The sequence below is a fragment of the Pseudorca crassidens genome, chromosome 17 (genome assembly GCF_039906515.1).
Source record: "Pseudorca crassidens isolate mPseCra1 chromosome 17, mPseCra1.hap1, whole genome shotgun sequence".
Classification (NCBI taxonomy): domain Eukaryota; kingdom Metazoa; phylum Chordata; class Mammalia; order Artiodactyla; family Delphinidae; genus Pseudorca; species Pseudorca crassidens.
The window spans coordinates 51,975,837-51,998,891 of record NC_090312.1 but is presented as its reverse complement, the minus strand read 5'-3'; the positions used below and the strand labels follow the sequence as shown (position 1 = coordinate 51,998,891).

Sequence of the window (23,055 nt, the reverse complement as noted above, 5' to 3'; positions counted from 1 at the left end):
ATATTTTGTATATAATATATGCCAGGCAAAAATATATATTAATATAATACATAATTGTTATACACTAATATAAATATTAGTATATTACACTTATACATCAATATAATATTTAATATTGGTATATTTATATTATTTTTAATATATACATAGCTAATACTCTTTAAAGCCATCTGCTACAAGTAGAGTAAGACCAGGAGTATGGCCAAAGCAAATTGTAAAAATATTAGATTACTTATATTCATTTATATGTCATTTTCCTGGAATCTGCATCTGGCTACTAGACAGGACACACAGCAAAATCAACAAAAAGTGCCCAGGACATAGGATCCTTTATTCATTGGAACCTCAAAGGAAACACAGTGCTATTCAGTCCCCCTTCAAAGAGCCAAGAGCAAACCTTGAAGCACCCAGTAAAAGCCAATTCAAACAAAAAAGCTTTTCCACTTAAACTGGAAAAAGTTAAGTTCCCAAGAGACCCCCTACATCAACCACTGAAGCTCATTTGGCAGTAAAAACAATAATGTTCACCGAACAACAAGAAACGCAAAACAATAGGTGTTTTGCCAAAAACACAAAAAAGCAGCTGATTAGTGTCTTTCCTGTTTGAAAGAAGGGGGTGGGAAGTGGGCAGACGACCTGATAGGAAAGATAAAAAGAAAAGGAAAAGGAAAATAACGGTTTCCAGTTTGACACTCAAGCTGTCTTCTGCATCCATTTCGTCAAGACCACCAAGTCAATGTGGAGGCTTTTTCCTCCTTCCCTTTTCTTTTCATGAGACCCATCACAACCAGCACTGCAGATTCCATCGAATTAAGGAATGCTGTTGCCTACATGTGTGAATGAGCTGTGAGTAAAGTACTGAAGTAGAGGACACCTAAAGTGAAACGTCTTCATGAATGTCCACGTGGCTGAGCAGCAAGTTAACCTTTCATAGATGTGCTAAAGAAGAAGAGTTGGGTTTTATTTTATTTACTTTTCCCTGGACTGTGTTGAATGACTATCATCGACAAGTTCAGGCTACTTTTTGCTGAGGATCAATGCACTGGGAGAGCTGAGAGAACACTGAACAGTAGAGCTGTCTTTTTCTTGACCAGTTCACCTTAGTTTCCCAAACTCGAAGTCTTTCCCTAATTCTTTCTCCTTTTTATTGTAGTAAAATGAACATAACACAAAATTCACCATTTTGATCATTTTACAATTCACTGTACCATTCAGTGGAATTTACTACTGTCACAATGTTGTGCAACTATCACCACTGTCCAACTACAAAACATTTTCATCACCCCAAGAGGAAACATACACCCATTTTGAGGAGTCATTCCCTATTTCCCTCTCTTCCAAACCCCTGGAAACCACTAATGTATAATATTTTCCGTGTGTATGGATTTGCCACTGCTGGACATTTCATATAAATGGAACCATACAATATAGAGCCTTTCGCGCCTGACTTCTTTCACTTAGTTGCATCCATGATGTAGCACGTATCAGTAATCCATTCACTTTTATGGCTGAATTCCCTGATCCTGTTTTCTTCATACTGTTTGAATACAAAATTTAAAATAAGCTGAGAGTGAAGCTCTGTTTTAAGGGCACATCTACGAGGCCAATTCTTTTAAAAAAGGTGAAAAGGGAGATATTGTTGTGAAATGATAATCGTTGAGAAGCCTCAGGCAATTTGATAATGAAAAGTTTGGGAAATGTTGCAAAAAATTATCTGCTTTATATTAAAAGCCTTTTAAGCAAGGATTCAGGAGATTGTCTTTTTCTTGCAGGTAACTTAAATGAGCCAGAAGGAAATAACTGCGCTTTAGAACAGATTTTGAAAGGATTCTATTTATTCTTAATAGACGAATGGGAGTACAGGTAGTTCACATTCAATATGGACTCCCTGTCCAAACACTGTTTATCGTTTTAGCCACCACTATCGAATTATATTTCTTGAGAGTAAGGCAGCTCAATTCCTGCATATTACTTTTTTTTCCTGCATATTACTTTTAAAAATTCATCTATCAAATTCATCAATCCATTGATACAGTATAAACAAGAGATGTTCATGTTTCAGTGCAGTTCAAATATCAGGTATAAAGAACCACCAGCAAGAAAAAGAATCCTATATCTCTTGCCAGAATGTGGTCAGCTCTGGGGTGCTTTGCTAGCTGAAACACACTTTCATTGTTAAGAGGATAGAGGCTGTTTAAGAGGGATGAGAGCCAAAAAATGTTAACTACGTGTATGTGTTAAGAACAGTGCTAGGTTATCTCATATTCTATATCAGCCAAGGCTCACCATTTTACATATGTGAAAAGTGAAGTTAAAAGTGTTTTAGTAGGGCTTCCCTGGTGGTGCAGTGGTTAAGAATCTGCCTGCCAGTGCAGGGGACGCGGGTTTGAGCCCTGGTCCGGGAAGCTCCCACATGCCACGGAGCAACTAAGAGCATGCGCCACAACTACTGAGCCTGCACTCTAGAGCCCGTGAACCACAACTACTGAAGCCCACACACCTAGACCCCGCGCTCAGCAACAAAGAGAAGCCACCACAATGAGAAGCCCGCGCACCGTAACAAAGAGTAGCCCCCGCTCACCGCAACTAGAGAAAGCCCGCGCATAGCAAGGAAGAGCCAACGCAGCCAAAAATAAATAAATAAATCTTTTTTTTTAAAAGTGTTTTAGTAACTTACTAAAAGGCACGCAATCAGTAAATCTGAGCAAGAATTCAATCCCAAATCTGTCACACTGAAGTTTAAGCTAATACATGAGATTAATAAAAACAGCACTAAATTAAAAGTTCAGAGATATTTTTAATTTCATACTCTTTCACTAACGCTCTTTGGAGATAAATCATTTCTTTTATATGGGCCTTAGTTTTCACAACTATAATAGTTGGAAGCTTGACTAGATGATCTGTATGTAGTCTTCCAATTCTAAAATGTTCCACTCATTTGGATTCCTACAATAATTGCCCTTGCAATACATGCATGCTGCCACCAAGCAGCCGCAGAGACTATTAGTTCCTTTTATATCCCTAGTGGGGAGTGCATTTTGACATCAGACTTACCGGTCAATAGTACAAACTGTTAATATAACTATAAAATAACAAAATAATAAAAAGTATTATTTCCTGTAAAGCAGAAGCTTTACATTGTCTGTGAATCATATCAGAATCACCTGTAGGTTTGTTTGGTTGTGTTTTAATATATTTATTGGAGTATAATTGCTTTACAATGGTGTTTAGTTTCTGCTTTATAACACCTGTAGGTTTTTAAACATAGAGGAAATCCATAACCCATTGAATGAGAATCTTCAGAGACAGGACATGGGCATCTGGATTTTTGGGCTCCCATCATCCGTATATTTTATTTTATTTTATTTTTTGCCTATGTACAATATTTGTCACATCCTCTTGAATCTTTAAATGTTTCTTTTTGTTTTAAAATTTTAGCATATTCCATAATCTTCACCTACTTTTCATAAGGTGTTATCTGTTATGTTTATTCGATCTTGTGCTTCTCCTGGTTGTCTTCTTTTTTTTCTTTTTTTTGGGGGGTGGGGGCTGCCTCATGGCTTGCAGGATCTTAGTTCCCTGACCAGGAATTGGACCCTAGGGCCCCAGCAGTGAAAGTGCCAAGTTCTAACCACTGCACCACCAGGGAAGTCCCAAGACTTCTGTTTTAAATGACTTTTTTCCCACTCTAATTCATTCCTGGGATCAGTTTCATGTTTGAACATTAAACCAACCTTGCATTACTAGAATAAAGCTACTTTGATTGTGATATATGATTGTTTTACATACCATGGATACAGTTTGTGCTTCTGTTTACACATTTTGCATGCATGTTCAAAAGAGAAACTGGCCTGTGATTCTATTCTTGTAATATTCTTTTCAGTTTGGAGCTGAAGCTTATGTTGCCCTTATAAATATTTTGAGCAATATATACTTTTCTGTTTCCTGGAAGATTTTTATGTAAGATTACCAATATTTCTTCCCTAAATATTTGGAACAATTTACTTGGAAAGCCATTTATCCCTGGAAATCATTTTCTGTAAAGGTACTTAATTATACAAACAACTTTTGCAGTAGATATAGGTTTTTGAGATATTTTTTCTTTCTTGGGTTAGTCTTGTTAGCTTGCATTTTTAAAGAATTTGTCATTTTCGATGAATTTTCAAATTTATAAATATGAAATTATCATAATTTTAACAGCTTTATTGGGATGTAATTTACATACCATAATTTCAACACTTTAATGTATACAATTCAGTGGTTCTCAGTGTAACCACTAAAAGACTTGTGTAAGCATCACAACAATCCAATTTTAGATTTCTGTCCCCCCACTAAAAACCCATTACACATGAACAAGCTTTTTTCAATCTCCTCAACCCTCTCAGCCCTAGGCAACCACTCATCTACTTCCTGTCTCTACAGATTTGCTATTCTGGGCATTTCATATAAATGGGACCGTACAATATGTGATCTTTTGTGAGTGGCTGCTTTTACTTTACATAATGCTTTCATGGTTCATCCATGTTGTAACATGGATCAATAGATCATTCCTTTCTATAGCTGAATGCTATTCTATTGTATGGATATTCCACATTTTGTTTATTCATTTATCCGGTTGTCATTCGAATTATTTCCACCTTTTGTTTTTAGAAATAGGCTTCTATGAACATTCACGTACAAGCTTTTGTGCAGACATAAGTTTTTATTTCTCTTAGGTATATATTTAGTAGTGGAACTGCTGGGTCACAGGGTAACTCTATGTTTAACACTTGCAGGAACTCTCAAGCTGTTTTGTAAAATGGCCGCACCATTTTACATTCCCACCAGCAATGTATGTGGGGTTCAATCTCTTCTCTTACAGCCTAGCATGTCATCTATGCTGGAAAACGTTTCACATGTAGTTGAGCAGGATGAGTACTTTACTGTTTGGTTGAGTGTTCTGTAAACATTTATTAGGTCTTGTTAATTCACAGTCTCGTCCAACTCTTCTATATCGTTGTTGATCTTCTGCCTAACTGTTCTATCCATTACTGACTGTGGAGTACTGAAGCCTCTACCTAATGTTGTGCAATTATCTATTTCTTCCTTCAATTCTTCATGGATTTTGGTATTTTCTTCTTCGTGTATTTTGGTTTTACCTTATTCAGGGCAAATATGTTAAAGATTTTTGTATCTTCCCTCTCTTTATCATAAAATGTCCCTTTTCATATCTAGTAACTTTTTTGTTTGTTTTAAAGTCTATTTTTTCTGGTATTAGTATAGCCACTTCAGCAATGCTTACGGTTGCTATTTGCATGAGGTATATTTTTTCATCCTTTTACTTTGTACACATTAGACTTTTGAATCCAAGCAGAGTCTCCTATAGAAAACATTCCTTAATACCCAGTTTGACAATATCTGCCTTTTGATTGTATTGTTTAATTCATTTACATTTAGTTTTTATTATTGATATGGTAGGATTTATTTATGTCTATCATTTTACCTTTGGTTTTCTACATGTCTCATGTTTTTGCTTTTTTGTTATTGTTCCTCCATTTTCCTTTCATAGTAAGTAGATATTTCCTACTGTAACATGTAATTCCTTTAATGATTTTTAACCACATTGTTTGAGTAATGGCTGCACTAGGGCTTATGGAATACATCTCAGAATCTCTTCAGATTTTTACTAGGTTCATTCCAGATAGAAACAGAAACTGTACTTTTATAGAGCTGTATGCCTTCCCCTCTTTTTTGTTTTTATTACATTTATATATGTTACATACTTAACAACATATTATTATAATAATTACTTCTCACAAACTTATTTTTTCAAAGAGCTTAGAGAAGAAAGTTGAGCAAATAAATATTTTTGAATTTGTCGGGTTAATCTATTTACCATTTCTGGTTCTCTTCCTTTCTTCCTGCGGATTCAGCTTATGATCTACTGTCATTTTTATTCTAACACAGCTTTGTTCTCACTGCCTTCGTTGTGCCATATCATCAAATATATGATTTTTTTTATGTTATATAGAGAACAATCCAAATATAGTCATATTGGTTAGGCACTTACTTTTTAAATTAGTTAAGAGAAGAAAGGAGAAGAAATTTGAAATTACAGTATCTTTTATAATTCCCTACACAACTGCTCTAGTCAGCATTCTTTGTTTTGTTTGTATGCCTTGAGTTACTGTCTGCTATCATTTGAAGAACTTCCACTAGTATTGCTTGTGAAGCCCGTCTGCTAACAATGAACTCACTCAGTTTCTGTTTCTGTTTCTGAGTTATGGTGAAGTATTGATGATAAGTTGTGGAGTGGTAGGAAAAACTAAAATGCGATGTGCTGTATGATGTATGTTTCACTGAAGTGTCTTGGTCAAATTCTAATGATTTATGATAGAAATCACATAAAGCAAGCATCACAATTCTCCAGGAATGTTCTGTAGAATGCTAATGTTAATGATGAATATGTGATCCCAAATCTTTCACTTGTATTGACCTTACCTCAATAATTCTTCTCCCAACAATGCCATAACTAGAGTTGAGTTCTAAAGTGTACCTTCCTCTTTTCCAATAGAAATGGTCCCACAATTTCAGAAAGTTCTCAAAGGTGAAAAAGTGCACACGGCGTTTATCACGTTTGCAAATGCCAATGAAAATGCTAAGGTAACACTGTCCAAAAGGCAATATTCTTCTGTGAGGGCACCCAACTTTAAACAAATACACATATTCTAAATACAGCTTAGATCTGTGACATGTTTTGGCCAATGAAGTGTGAGCAGACATGATGGCCTTCAATGAGCAGCAGAGGCCTTAAATGGGCTTGTGCAGTTGGGCTCACCTCTTATGTTTCAGTGAACTTTGTGAGAAGACAGGGCCTGGGAGCTGCGGCCTCACAGTTGGGCTCCAGAGGAACATGTGTGTTACAGACCTCAAACTGACCCAAAACACGGGGCAAAACCAGCCATCTAGAGGTCTAAAAGAGAGCCACTGCAGCTAGCCAATAGGTCCAAGAAAAATAAATTCTTGTTTATGGAACTGAGTTTTGGGTCGATTTGTTCCAAAGCATTATCACAGCAAGAGCTGACTAACACAACATCCTCCAAGTCATTGTTATGTAAATGGATGCCACCATGCCTACAAGTAAGGCAATTGTGTACTCAAATTTGAGAGTCCTTGAACTCTTGGTGCCTCTCCAACACAATGTACATGGCTAAATTTCCACAAATAAGTTCACTAATATACCACAAAGATCTCCCTAAGCTTTTATTAAATGTAATGCAAAGTTCTTTCTTTTCATTTTCTGCTTCTACATAGTTAAAATGCTTTTATCAATGTAAAATGGCTCTTACCTTTTGGCTTCTGTCGTGAGAGTCTTTTGAACTCTGAAACACTGTAGGATATCACCTATAAATGGAAGCTAAAACATACAACAATTGAACGAATATAACAAAAAAGAAGGAGAGTCACCGATATAGAGAACAAACTAATGGTTGCCAGTGCGGAGGGGGAGGAGGGGGCAATACAGGGGTGGGGAAGTGAGAGATGTAAACTACTGGGTGTACGACAGGCTCAAGGATGTATTGTACAACACAGGGAATATAGCCAATATTTTGTAATAACTGTAAATGTAAAGTAACCTTTAAAAAGGATATAAAATTTTTTTAAAAAAGAAATTCATACTTAAAATTCGAAACAATTTAAATGTCCATCAACAGGAAAATGCACATATAAATTATTGGATTTCCCTACATGGGAATCCTACGTAGCGAGGAAAGTACATGAACTAGACAGATCTTTACGTGTCAGCATGGATGAACCTAGCAAAGATAACACTAAATAAAGCAAGTAACAAGAGAAAACAAAATAGAATACGATATGCAGTTTAAGAATACTTAAACATGTAGCCTACATAGAAAGACATCCATGCCAGTGATGGAGACCAAGTTCAGAAGAGTGGTTACCCAGGGTCAGCTGGGGAGTGGCTGTGTTTGGGAAAGTGGTCACACCAGAGACTCTTCAACAGGAATGGTAATGTTTCACTTCACACGCTGGCTGGAGGACGGAGGAGTGTCTGCGATGTTATAATGTGAGCACGCTGCATGTAAAACCCATTGCCGACCACACCTAGGGGAACTGATGCGTGGGAGCTGGTAGTGGGTGGAGCCATCCAGAAGGTGGTGGTAGAAGAGGAACGTTGTACACGTAACGCCTAAGGCCTGACCAGAGGACGACCACTGCTCTAGAAACTGGACACAAATCCAACTTCTACGGCCAATCTTAGAAGACAAACTGAGGCATATTTAAAATTTTAACACTTTATGTGCGCAAAAATACATTCAATTCAGGCAGCACAAAGCGGAAGAGGTGAGGAGCACTCCAGCCACAGGAGCTGCAGAGATGTTTATTTTAAAAGGGCAGAAGCAAAGCAAGGAAACGAGTGATTTGCTATGGCTTTAACGCCTAGTTGGTGGTTTGTGACTGGGTGTCCTCAGCGGTGTTCGTCACCCTGAGGCTCTGACAGGCTTAGATTTTGGTTGGTTTAAGTAGGCGGCCGCGTCGCTAGAGCCACCGCAGGCTAACGGCCTCCTTGCAGGGTTAATTTACTAACACCAATTGTCTGAGTCCTTCCTCTTACTCAGTCACTTCACTTCCTACGCCTCAGTTTCTCTTCTCTAAAGTGGATATTCAGTAGTAAATTCTCTGTGGAGGTGTCAGGACAAAACAAAGTGACTATTAGGAACAACGATCATGTCCTGAATGCACGGAACACGTCACCGTTTGCCAACCACCGTGTCAAGTCAGCAGAAACGACAGAAATTAAGAGCTCTCCGCAGAAATTCACACACCCGTGCACCAGGTAAGGGACCACAGGCAGACGTTCACTCAGCCTTTCCTGCGTCCCTCACGGAGTTCACGCTCTCTCCTGGGCGGGGCGAGCAGAGACACTTTGAGGGAGTTTAACTACTTTTAAAATGCGCTGATACAACCATGTCTCACTTTTGTTTGGATCAGTCAGCAAACGCTTTTTGGAAACCCCAAATTCTCCACACCTCCTACCTTTTGCGCTGCCGTAGTCTCGAAGCTGCTGACACAGCTCCCCAGGCCGCGTCGTCAGGGGAGGCGGGTCTGCGTGCGGACGCACGGCGAGCGCGCAGAAGTCTTCGAGCCCCGCCCCCACGGGCCCGCCCGGAGGCTTAAACCGCAACCCCGCGGCTCGGGAGGCAGTTGATGCCCGCGCCAACACCAGGCCGCGTGTGGGCTCCGGACCGCGGCATGGAGGCCCCGGCCTAGCTGGGGCCCGTGGCCCTATGTCTTCGGACCGCAGCCGCCGGGCGGTGGGCGCCGGAGGGGCCGGGAGGCGAGCCGGGACCCACAGGCGGGTGTGGGCATCCTGTCTGCAGCCAGCGTCCCCGAGGCCGCGCTCAGGCCATGATCACTCGGTGAAGCTGCGCCCGGACAGCACGGCCGACTCCTTCTCGCGCTCTGAGAACCTGTGCGCGCTGCAGGACTCAGTGCCTCTGCCCTCCGTGTGGGCTTCCCTGAGGGAGGGCCTGCTGGACTTAACGCAGACTGCCTCCGCGGGTAGACTGGGCGCCGCTCCTGAGCACCCTCTGCCCCTGATCTGTATCCAGAGCTTCTTCCAGCCACGGCTTGTCGAGACAGGTTTGTACTTCCCGCTTCCAGGGGCCCTCGTGTGGGCGCTGAGAAGCGGGGTTTTAAATGGTTAAAGGTGGAGGGTGGGCACTAGAACCGGTGCCCAGTGCCCGGGTGTGCGTGCACTAGACGGGGCGTGCGGCCTAGGACTCCTGCCAGCTCGGTGACCCCGGCCGAGTGCCTTAAGGCTTCAAGGTCTCAGTGTTCTCATCTGTAGCATGGGCTTAACAGGACCCAGCCTCCGTGGCGGTTACAAGGATGCACTGTGTTAATGCTTCTAGACTCTACAAAGTAGAACACTTAGCACAGTTTGGAGCATTGTTAATTGTTGCACAGATGTTACCTGGTCTGTTGAACGACTTTGCCTGGTACACACCAAAGCGATTAGGAAATGGATATATCCCAGCTTCATTTCCTTTCCATTCAAACAGGGCTCAGGAAAAAAAAATTTTTTTTCAATAGGTGTATCATATATAGTGGAAAGAGCACCGGTGTGAAGGCAGCTTAGGGTTTGAATTCCAGAGCTTATGCTCTCTGTGGCCTGGACAGGTTTCTTTTGCACTACAATCCACACACTTGTAAAATGACATTAAAAACCACTCTTTCTGTGGGTTCTTAGAATTAATTTAGCAGGTTATGTGTGTAAAGTATCCTGGCACTTGAATGAGTTGTCAGAACCAAGGGCTGCTGGAGACCATCCTTCTGCCCTAGGTAATCTTCCCTTCTACTGGGCAGCAAGTAAACACAAGCACAGGAGTCAGTGCTCTGGAAGAAGTGAGTTCTGCTGCTACAGAGCACAGAATCTCTTTTTTCTTTGATTTAATTTTTATTCTATATTGGAGGATAGTTGATTTACAATATTGTGTTAGTTTCAGGTGTACAGTAAAGTGATTCAGTTATACATATATCCATTCCTTTTCAGATTCTTTTCCCGTACACTTTGTTACAGGATATGGAGTAGAGGTCCCTGTGCTATGCAGTAGATCCTTGTTGATTATTTTATATATAGTCGTGTGTATATGTTAATGCCAAACTCCTAATGTATCCCTCCCCGCCATCTTTCCCCTTTGCAGAGCACAGAAACTTGGAAGGGCAAGTTCAGGGTAGGATTCTTGGAGGAAGTGCCGTCCTTTCTAAGGATATGTAGAAGCTCCTGGGGTGGCAGGAGAAAGCAGTGTGTGTTGAAGTTTGAGAAATGTAAGAAAATATGGCAAAACTAATGTACAGGACTGGAACTCAGGGTTTGGGAAAGAAATGAGAGTCGATACTGGAAACTTAGTGGGGCCCAACAGAAAGGCGCCTTGTTTGTCCTGTCAGAAGTTTGGATGTTTATCCTGAAGGCTGCGGGAAACACCAAAGAACAGTGAAATGGAATTCTGGTTTAGAGGCTCACTTGGACCTCCATGTGGAAGGCAGTTGATTGGGTGCAGGGTGAATTGTAATCTAAGGGTCCCACTTAAGTTATAAAAGGTGGGACCGGGTTTTGCAGATCTGAGAGAGAATGGGTGAGGCCTGGTGACCAGTTAGAAAAGGGAGGGCAGCAAGCGTGGGTGACAGTTTACAGCTGCATCTTTTTGAGAGATACAGAGCACAGTAGAAAGGGATTGGGGGTGGCGAGAGGATCTTACTTCATCTTCAGTGCTTTAGAGGGGCCTGGTAGACAGGTCTGGGCCCAAGGTACAGATGTGGGCTTTTGGGAGGACAGGTGTTTGAAGGCATGGTAGAGACTTAGGTTATCCACAAGAATATCCAAAGAATCATAGGTCTGAGAGTTTTTTTAAGTGGGTATATTTGAGGATGTTTATAAGCTGAGAGAAAGTAGCCAACAGAGGAAGGGTGTAAAGATCTAGGAGAGGAAGTGATTGTTCATTTGTTTTTGAAAAGCTGAACACTTATCGTGTGCCTGGCCCGTTTCTAGGATCTGGGGTTCACACCTTATGTTATCTCTTCTGCAAGGACAGTTCAATTCATCCCCTGGTGAAAAGAAGTCAGATGATTCTTTGCATCCCATTCAGGTGTAAGAACTGTTTTGTACCTCTGAAGGGAAGCAAGCTCTATCCTTTGGTCACCTGCTGATGATAATAGCATTGGCTGAGACCTGACCATTTACAGTGAAGGCACTTCTGTAGGTAATAAGTTCCAGGAGGGCCCGAACTGAGTATGTCTGTTTCAGCATTTAGCATGGTTTAGCATCCGAGAGGCCGGTACATTATTGGCATATAGTAGACTTAAAAATGAATATTTGTGGATTGTCTGAATGAGTGGATGTGTGTGATTCACATCCTATTTGCAGGTCCTATGCCCTGCAATGGATTTTCAGTGTCAGGTTGTGAAAGTATTTATGACGGAGATTGGCATTGTTCCCTATCTAATGGATAAAGATTACACATGAAAGGACTTTACACTGACATCCTAAAAGCCTCATAGGAATTACTTAACAAAAAAATAAAATTGGATTCTGTATAATTTCTAATTTGTAAGCTGGCCAGAACACTGGTATTTCAGCCAGTCCTCTGGTAGTTCCAATGACGTCCCCATGATCACCCAGGCATAATCAGAATGGCTTTAGGATTTGGGAGCCAAAATGTTCCTCAGTATTTACGGCTTTGCTCGTCCATTTAAGAAAATGGACTATTGAAAAAATAGCTTCAGACACAATATGGCATTTTATGATTTAGCATGAAATCTGAGAAATATAGAGGTTATCAGAAGCCTGCAGTGGTAACGTTCCCTCTGCTATTGAAGTTATTGTCTTTAAACAAAGATTCTACATCACTAATGCTATATATATATATATTTTATGATATTCAGGTTAATTTCCAATTCTAAGAAAGTAATTGGTTGGTTGGTATGAGAGATGGTGTGGCTTCCAAAGGTGAAAAGTATTATTTTGTTGTAATTTCTGGCTACCTAAGGATGGGAGAGGCCCAGGACACTGCAGTCAGTATATTATGTGGAGCAGGTTATATTGTGGTTTATTTATGAACTTTTACATGTTTATTTTCTTCTTTGCGGTATGCGGGCCTCTCACTGTTGCGGCCTCTCCCGTTGAGGAGCACAGGCTCCGGACGCGCAGGCTCAGCGGCCATGGCTCACGGGCCTAGCCACTCCGCGGCATGTGGGATCTTCCCGGACTGGGGCACGAAGCCGTGTCCCCTGCATAGGCAGGCAGACTCTCAACCACTGCGCCACAAGGGAAGCCCACATGTTTATTTTCTATGCAAGTTTGTGTGCTCCTTTTTGAGTTTTGGTAGATAAGTGTTTTGTAACTTTGGAATACTTGGAGTTATATACATATATATATATATAACTTATATATATATATATATTTTTTAATGTAGTAGTTAAAGCCGCGGAGAGTGTACTAGTCTACCTAGGTTCAAATTCTGGCTTTACCCTATGACTTCCCTGTGGCTTCCTCTGCTCACCTATTAAAAAGGAGGATAAGACGACTGCTGTGGTGAGTTATATACTAAGTGCTATTTAAGCATTTGCTATAATGATCATGTATACTCGAAGGCAAGGAACTTGCCCCTTGATCGTCTCTGTATTCCTAGTGCTTAAGAATTCCTAGTGCTTTCCTAGTGTATTGTCTTAGGATAGAGATAGCTCAGCATAGTTCTTCTCACTATAAAGTACTGTTACGTTGAAAGTCTTTGCTTGTGTACGAATAATCTATGACATATCTGCTGAGGACAAGGAAAGGAATAGTTTTAAAACTGCAATGGATAACAAAAGATTGTATGATGTAATGCCTTTATTATGTAATTATAAAACTAACAAATGATCATGGTAGAAAATTTGAAAAACTCCTAGACAAAAGAGAGATCAACAACATTTGGAGTAACTTTCAGAGTGTAGAGCTGTCCATGAATATTAGTGCTTTCATATTTTCCAGGACTTTCAGTAGACTCTGCTTCTTAAGAGTCTATTCATGATATTTTACTTTAATGATGTTTTCATCATGGGGACACACACATACAGAAATCTGTCAAAAAAAAAAGGCATGTAAATCACTGATGTTTCAGATAGCCACATGAAATAAAGTGAGAAAGGTCAACAAGCTGAAAGAATGTGGAGTAGCATCTCCTTAATTGCTTACATAACTCTGATAATTACCTCTTTGTTGATAAAGTAATTAATGGGGAATCTAATTCAAGAAAAATGTATGAACTTCAAGCCTTCTCAAAGCCAAGTATTTCTTTCCACAAAAGGTTACTTTCCACGGCCATTCTTCCTTATTACCAGACAGGGAAAGAGTATTGTATGGCAAAGGATCTTCCTGAAGGAGGGTGCTTCCCACACTGATTGTCATAAATGACTTCGGAATTACTGTTGCTGTATTACCAAAATCTTAAACTAGGATATTTTTGACAAATGCGGTCCTTAGTTAATTTTTAGAGCTACAAACTGTCAGATGGCTCTGCAATAACAATTGTCTGGCTATTATTCTTCAGGGTGATCACAATATGGAAATGACCTTGAGGTATCACTAAAAAGCAGGAAGGTGTGAGTCTTCCTTTGGTGCCAGAGTGAAATGCGAGTTGGAGTTGGAGTTGGAAAAGAGGCCCACAACCAAGTGATAGAGAAGGAAATGTGAGGTCATTGGTGAAAAACCAGGTTGAAGTTAAGGTGAAGAGGCATGAGGAAATGGGCAACTGTTCCAGTATTACAAAGATCATCCAGAAGCATATCCATGAATGTGGTTTGTATTGCAATCTGCTGAAAAAGAGACAAATATCCTGGCCTGGCCTTCATGGAGATTATATTTTATTGATTCTGATAATAGATTATTGTTGAAAAGGGCCTCCTCTAAATTATAACCATGCAAAGGCAGCAAGATAATTTATTTTTCTTTATGTATGTGTTTCTCATTCCTACTCACCTCTCTCTTAGGGGAAGAGAAAATCACAAAAAAAAATGTCAAGTCTCAGCTATTCCTTTTCAAAATAATTTTTTTCCAAATTCCAGTGGAGGCAATAGGTTAACTGTTAAGATTTGTAAGGCTCAAAAAGCTAGATTTTTACAAAGTGTAGCCAAATTCCATTCCATAAATAATAGCTTTGGAAAGAATATGTGGTGATGCAAAGTTGGAAAAAGCTGGTTTTCCTTCCGTGAATGGCTTCACTGTGTTGGGAGAAGAGGCAGAGAAGAAATCAAAGTAATTAAACATGGGGTGAGTTTTCCCGATAGGGGACTCTAGTACTTTAAAATACACTAGATAATCCTACGGATAATCTGAGGGTAGAACAGACCAATGCCTCATTTCCAATCTGGTACCCTGGAAGAAAACAGTGTATTTCCTTTGAGGTCTTGAGAGGTTCTTCTTCCGCTTTGTTTTGGTTTTGGTTCATTTTGTAATCAACCTTATTAAGGTATCATTTACATACAATAAAATGCAGACATTTTTAGTCAACGGTTCAGTGACTTTTAATTAATGTATACATTTGTTTAACTACCACCCCCATAAAGATAGATAACAATTCTAAAACCCTAGAAAGTTTCCTCCTAGGCTTTTGCAAAAGTATCCCCATCTCCCACCCTAAGGCAACCACGGATCTGTTTTTTATCTTTAGAGATGACTTTTGCCCAGTTTACAATTTCATGTAAGTTGAATAATACAGTAGGTGCCCTTCTGATCTGGCTTCACTTGCTCAGCATATGGTTTTTGAGATGCATTCATGTTGGGATGTTTTAAACCAGGACTTTAGCCTGGGTGGCTGATGTTGTCTGAAGGCACCTATAGGTACATCTGAGTCTCTGGCATTGTCACTGTCTGTTCTTGGCTCAGTATTTTCAACTTTACTAAGAAGCACAAGGTTGAAGTAAGGAAGATCATTGTCAGTATAATGGAGGTGAAGTGGGTTCTGTTATATAATATTCTCAGCAAAAATTGACCTGCTTGGAATCATTGTGTTGATAATCGACAAGGATTCTCTTCCTCCAGAAGCCTTGATACTATATAAAACTTCTAAAGGACGCTGTCCTAGGACCCTTCTTTTAGTTTTCATATTTTGGGAAACATTTCTGGAAAATTCAAATGCTCGCAACCTGAAAGAAGCAATTATTCACCTGAAGCCTAACTCTGCTAAAGTTGAGTTGTCCGACCGTTACATGCTGATAGAACCCAAATAGCCTTGCAAAACAATGCTCTCTTATTGGATACAAGCATATAGATTGTTTAAGGTGTAGGTGTGTATGCAGTAAAGTGAACAAACAAAGAATCTTTGAGTTTCCCTTGCTGTTTTTTTTTATTTTTTCATTTAAGTTTCTATAGCGTATGCTAATAGCTCAGGGAAACCTCAGGTTAGTTTTAGGTCCACTCTTTACATAAATGTTGAAGTACTCGATACCCACCTTTTTTCTACCTTCCTTCTTTTCTTCCATCTTTCCTTTCTAACTTCTTATGATCCATTATACTTAATCCTGCATTTGCTGAGGTGGCAATTAGTGTAGGAAAATACTGTGAAATTTTGCTGTACAATGCATGTTGACCAAATTCTATATTGAGAAAAGGTCTGAATTTACCCAGAGTAACCCTTTCTCAGAGTCTGTGAATAAACGCCATAGAAAGTGGGCTATATATAATATCCTGACAGGTATGTACAACTCATAGCAATTGCCCTAAAGAGCTTACCTAGCGTAGATGCATATGAATGCATTTAATGATTGTTTTATTGGCAGCAGTGCCAACATACACAGTCTGTTTTGTTTTATATCATTCTCATTACCTGCTGTTTACCACTGTATACATTGCTAATGGCGTGGTTTCTATGGCTTGTGAATTTCACGGCCAAATAATATGTAATTTATTCCACAATTCAGTGTAGAAGATGGAGACTCCATAGCTTTTCGTGTGCTCTTTGCCCCTTTGGAATGTATTACACTGAGATCAGGCAAAGTAATAAATTTATTTCAAATGTGCGTGATAGCTAAACATCAATTAGGACTGATGGGCAATATTTCTTCTTCCAGCAACATAACAGTTTTTAAAGTTTTTAAAGTTTTTAAAGACTAAGCCATTGAACGTGGAGTCACTGAACATGGGACTCAGTTCACTGGGATCCTTCTTAGAAAAATAAGGGACAACTTGAATTGGATTTGTGTGGCTTATTCAAGTAGTAACTAATCAGCTACATCTTGGTGAACTTAATTTGTCACAGTCGTTTGGTATTTTATTAACTCTCTTCCCCTTCTTCCCCCAACTCTCAGGAGAATGGATCATGAATATCTTAAAACATATTACGTCATCTTCCATCCCTGTTAATCTAACTACAAAAGCACACTTTCCTTATCCAATGTAACTTACTGTCTTTTAGAGTGGCTGGGGTTTTAATTCTCTACAAAATTAAAACCAGCAAAGAGAAACATTTTCAAGGAGCCACCACATTGTAGCGCTTTAGAAAGAAGACTTTAGAATTAAGGGCAACTGTATCATTTTATAGCTAAAGCACCTGAGGCCTAAAGTAGGAAGGTAACCATCAAGGTCAGGGAAGGGGTGGAAGATCAGGTTTCAAGCTGAGGAAGAGTCTACAGGGACTCAATCTGAGCAGGTCGGAAACTGAAAGGAGACCACAAATGTTCTGGGAATGCTGGCATCTGGCCTCAAGTGTGGGATTCAGACAGGGAGTGGGCCCGGGGGGAACTGCGCTTCTGCAGTAGGGAGAGAAGTCCACCTCCCCTCCAGAAAGTGCCACTGACATCAGGGAGTTGAGGGGAAAGAGCAATGAATTCCAGTCCACCTGAGAAAGCAGGCCAGTCTGATTAACTCTGAATTTAGGCTTATTTCAGATACTTCTTGAGAAAGAACTTGGACAAGAGCAAGTCCCACGCAGCCTCTTTTAAATCCATGCCCAGTATTTTCTGGTGGAGCTGCTTGAACCCTCCAAGTGACTCCAGTATTTTAATTTCACTCTGTATTTAATTCCGACAGTTCTATGACTGATTATTTAATGGGCAAATGAGTAGGGTCACGAAAGAGTGTGAATGTATTTTACAGGATGAGGATGGGTGGAGTGGAGCAGTCTGGAACAGGACACCAATAAAAACGGATCTTGGTAAAGAAGAACGTCTATTAGAGATGGAGAGGAATTCGCATGGAAATTAGTGCCTGACACCACGCCCTTCTCTCTGCAGGTTTAGAAGCTAGTTTCTAATTTTATTTTCATAGGAGATGTGCCTGTGATGAATTGTCTTTTACCTCCACACTATTTATCACATGGACATATTGTGAAGTTTGTGTGAGAGAAAGCAAGTATTAGAATGTGTCTTGCAAGGAGCTATAAACACCTCCTGGAACAATCTAGGGTAGAAGGAAAAGGAAAGGAAGGTGGAAACAAAGGAGAAAGACAGCTAATGATGCTGGAGTCTCCCGCTGGGATTTGTGGTATCTCCTTTTGAAACTAAGTACAGAAAGTCAGACCTTGACTGATTGTTTCTTGATCGTGGTTTGTTTTCATTTTTGTTTTTTTCTTGCTCTCTCATCAGTTATTCCAGCCAGTGCCAAGTCATTTTCAGTTTCAGTAAGCATGCCTGTCTTGTTTCCATTTGCATTATTCATGCAAACGTTGATTGAACTGATGACCCCGAGTTATCACGGAAATAAGTGGATAAACCTAAATAAAATCTAACAGCACAAAAGAGTAATAATAAAATATATCAAAAATTAGAATGCATTAAAACAAATGGAAGAAGAAAAAGTAGTAAAAGAAATTTAAGATCTCAGCATTGCTTGAGAAGCAGTAAAAGAGCTAATAAGTCATGGTACATGTGTAACTGCTACTTGTGTAAAATTAACAAGCTAATGTAAGGGAAAATGGAATTTGAACAAATCTCAAAGGAAGAAATAAGAGCAAAAGGAACATAACAAGGTGGGACAAACAGTAAACAAGGAGTAAACGGTCTGTAAGAAAATACATTAACTGTAAATACTCAAATTAAAGGACAAGGATTATTGAAACAAACAAAAAACATAATTCTATGCCACCTACAAAAGACAAGAGTCAGATTGAAAATGAAAGGATTCAAAAGTTATGTCATAACAACAATAAGTAAAATTGAAGAAGATTTTTTAATGTTAACATAGATTTCAAAGCAAAAAGTATCACTGGCAATAAGGCAGGATAATAAAACCCACTGTTACTTTACAAGGAATATATTATAAATCTAAACTTCAATGCAATATATGAAGGGAAATTCCAAAATCTAAGTAGAAATAGAAAAATCTAAATTACCTAGATCAGAAACATAGAACCACAACAACAAATCAGCAGATTATAGGAGATCTGAATACCATCATGAAAAACTTTGGCCTAAATTTACATAAAACACCGCACCAACAATGATGGAATATATATATTATGCAGAAATTTTTAGGTGCACATGGCACATTTATAAAATTGACTATATTCTGGTTATAACACAAGACTCTGAATAAGCAAGAAATTTAAACCTATATAACCAATATTTTACCAAATAGTTGGATATTAAAAACATACTTCTGATCATTATGTAGGTCAAAGATAAAGTTGCAATGGGAATTAGAATTTTATTAATTCAATGATAATGAAAATATGCCATAACAAAACCTGTGGGTTGCAAATAAAGCTGTGGTCATAGAGAAGTTTATGTATTCCACTTATACTCTCTAAATATAAAAGGGAAAGGAATAAAGCAACTAGAAGATAACCTATCACCCTGAGGTAGGCAGCTCCTGAACTGTACCTGTTGGGGAAGGCAGGGCAGAACTTCAGGAGGCCAGCTGGGAGCACGGTGAACACCATGTCAGGAGCAGTCTCCAAGAAAGAGAATTTAATGTACAAAGGGATGCCTAAAATATATTTAAGAGCTAGCACCCTGACCCCTCTTAAGGATGACTTGTGTTGCTGGGGAAAAAATAAGAAGTGCTCGATGTAGAAGGTGAATAGCTTTATAATTCCCAGGAGAATCTTGGTACCAGGACCACACAAGAAAGAACTTGGAGTCCCCATGGCTAATCCAGCAGAGAGAAAAGGAGGAACAGAGATGCGAGAGAAAATAAAGGGAACTCTTGGTGCAATTCTGTGCTGCTGCAGGCCCAAGTCCAGGTATGTGCTCTCTATCTCCACATCTTAAATAAAAGCCACCATGTTCCTCAGTCTTTCAGGTACTTAGAATTTCTCTTTAGAACCTGAAAATGGGGTCACGTTTCCTGTCTGCATTGCTAGAGTACAAAATAGAGGCAGGATGTTTGAAATAGTTCTCCATCTGGCAGAGGAGGCCTTGAAGCTGTGAGCCACTCACTGCAAACCAGCAGGACATGAAGGATTCTTGAGCAGATCTGAAGGTACTGGGAGGCCTTTGAGGAGTTAAATCCCATAGTATATACTGTACCTTCAATGGCCCCTTCTCCCTCTCTGTCCAGTCTTCCTCCACTCCCGTGGGGGCCCAAAGGGGTTTAATGAGCACTCTTTGGCTTGTACTTGGTGGTCCCAGAACTTGACGTGGGCTTGGAGACTTCCATGAAAAGTCTGCCTTCCATCTACTGGCTTGGGTTTCTTGGGCTCTCTGCTCCAGGCTAATCCCTTCAACCTGCTTTTTCCATTTCTGCCAATAATCCCCCTCTCCAGACCTTCCTAATGCTCTTCTGGGGCAGGGGGGAGACTTACTGAGGGCAATGTTTATTTCTAGAGGGAGAGGTGACCACATGACTTCACAGTGGTCGTCCCCTTGATGATTCAGTTTCTGTCTAGATTAGTCGTGGGTGTTTGTGCACCCCAGCCTCACCCCCAGGAGGCTTTAGAACACTGTCCTTATCTCAGCACTGAGCCTCTATCTAGCCTCCTTCCCTCTCTCTCCTTACCCATCTTTACCCACAGACTCGCAGGCTTTCTGCACTTCTGATGAAGATAAGTACTTCACAGAACCTCTGCTACAGAAATAAACATATTGAAATGACTCTTTAGGAAGATACTGAAACAACAGAAAAAGAATACATGACGATTGTTTCTCCTGAGGGTTCAGTTACCTAGGGGGCCTTTAGCAAACTTTGACTGATAAATGTAACCTTTCCTTCCTTGGCTATAGTTGATCACACTGTGAGGAAAACAAGTTAGAGAATGGAAAAATAATATTTGGATTTCAACGAAATAATAAAGATGCAGGGACTATCTTTGACTTTTGCAAGGTGAGAAGACAGTTTACATTTTGATTATTTGATGGCAGGAATCCCTTTTAAAACAGGGCCAGTCTGCATGATGCCTTTAAAAATCAACCTTTTCAAATATAGCCATAACCCCCACAAGATTTCTTGATTTCTCTGGGGTCAGATAAACCGTCACATTTCACAGTGGTGCCCTGTACATGAAAGTGATAAACATAACCTGGAAGCACAGCAGTGGCTAAAAATATGGAGCTGGTAGCCATTCGTTGAAATTATTTTTTGCTTTTAATTCATTGCATAAAATGCTAATGTCCAAATTAAGGCAGGTAGATCTTACCAACCGTCAAGAGCTTCAACCCTGCTAACAGCTAAGTATGCACTTTTAAACCCTACTTTGACTGCTCCAGAAACTTACTGGGTTTCTTTAATGCCTCTTTTACTATTTCCTTTGTGTCATTTTGTTTTTCTTTAAAAACACAGCTGTGTGATCTTGGGGAAGTTATATTATTTCCTTGAGACTTGGTTGCCTTCTCTATGCATATCTGGGTATAATTTTAGTATTGCTCAATAAAATTTTTGTTGATAATGAAAATATTCTATATCTGTACTATGTAAAGCAGTATTCAACAGCTACATGGAGCTAATAAACATCTTTGAAATATGGCAAATGCAAATGAGGAACTGAATTTTTAATCTTATTTTTAAATTTGTTTAAATATAAATAACGCCACGTGGCTAGCATCTGTTGACAGTACAGATCTACATAATATTTTAAGGACACTCTCCACTCAAAAACTCTACCATTCATTAACGCAACCTAAATATTTTTGCCCTCTGACAAACAGAAAATAATTTATGCTTCCCTTGAAATTATCTGTCAAGTCCTTTATCAGTTTGGGGACATTATATTCTTAAAATTCACTTTGCTTTATGAAACTTTAATAATGTTGGAGTTCCCTGCCCTTGGTACCACCTTTGTGATGATGGGAAATATTGTGGATGATCAAGGACCATTTCAAGAGATCATGGAAAGAAATCTCCTTTTGGATTTAATTTCATTATGAGGATGTCAAAATGCTAAATTACTTAAAATAAAACCCATACCGATTTTATGCTAAGTTATATGCTACATGTAGCTGGAAAAATGTTAAAAAGGTTTTTTAAAGAACTGCACATCTGTTTCTGAAGCTGATTTGGCTGTTCAAGGCTTGCTAGCACTTTATCCATCTCAGTACTATTTCACTTAGTAAACAAATGCAGTTGCCATAATTGCTGCATATGTGTCTGTGTTCCCTTCTAGGCTATATGTTTTTGAAGTTAGAAACTATATTTATATCACAGCCCTTATGTATAGCACAATATCCATTGCTAATTCAGATTGTGTTTTAACATATGAGACAAAATTTAAGACTTTTATTATAGTCATAAACATCTAGCAAACCAACCAGAAAATAAAAACTAATTTTCAATAGGTTGGCCAAGAACAAAAAAGAGGGGAATACCTAGTGCAAAATCATATCTCTAATAACTACTGTTGGATTTAGAGCACACACATGCTAAACTTATTTTAAAATATCTTCTCATCAAAGATTTGAGGTTGGACCAGAAAATATTATATCGGAAGTGAAAATAATTATGTGGTCTGACCAGCATGGATCATACAAAGTAAGTGTATACTATATATAAAGTAGATAAACTACGAGGGCCTACTGTATAGCACAGGCAACTATATGCAACACCTTGTAATAACCTGTAAAGGAAAAGGATCTGAAAAAATAAATATATATATCTGAATCACTTGGCTGTGCACTTGAAACACAACATTGTCAATCAACTATACTTCAAGTAAAACAAAACAAAACAAAGTAAAGTGTAAAGGGAAGTATAGTTTTATAAATTCACCTCTGATATCCAATGGACCAACTGAAAGACAACAGAAAGTACAACTTTCTAGGAGACAGGACATGGCCAGCAAACCAGGCCGTTACCCTCGGTAACGGTCATACCTGCCAAAAAAATATACAGACTAGCCTGCATTCATGAATTCATAGGAATTCTTCATTTATCTGGCATTATTAGGCAATGAAGTATTGTATGTTAGGAAAAGTTTTTTTTTAAATGACAATTTTAAGAGGAGTTATTTTAACCTTCACTCGGTAATTTTTTTCTAAAATTAAGAAATGTATCCACTGGTGTATCTAATGTTTCCGTGATAACTCGGGGTCATCAGTTCAATCAACGTTTGCATGAATAATGCAAATGGAAACAAGACAGGCATGCTT

General features: G+C 39.3%; 1 protein-coding gene across 30 annotated transcripts in view; it reads right to left on the bottom strand.

Moving 5' to 3' along the window:
- LOC137210245 (UDP-N-acetylglucosamine--peptide N-acetylglucosaminyltransferase 110 kDa subunit-like) overlaps nt 1-23,055 on the bottom strand; it is a 168,726-nt gene that overhangs the window by 29,779 nt on the left and 115,892 nt on the right. For 2 of the 30 annotated variants that reach the window (XR_010936419.1, XR_010936417.1), the window contains exon 4: nt 13,373-13,621. The exons of the other annotated variants lie outside the window; for them this stretch is intronic. The gene's annotated coding sequence lies outside the window, so the exon portion shown is untranslated. Of the gene's footprint in view, nt 1-13,372; nt 13,622-23,055 lie in introns of those variants that run through there. 30 annotated transcript variants of the gene reach the window in all.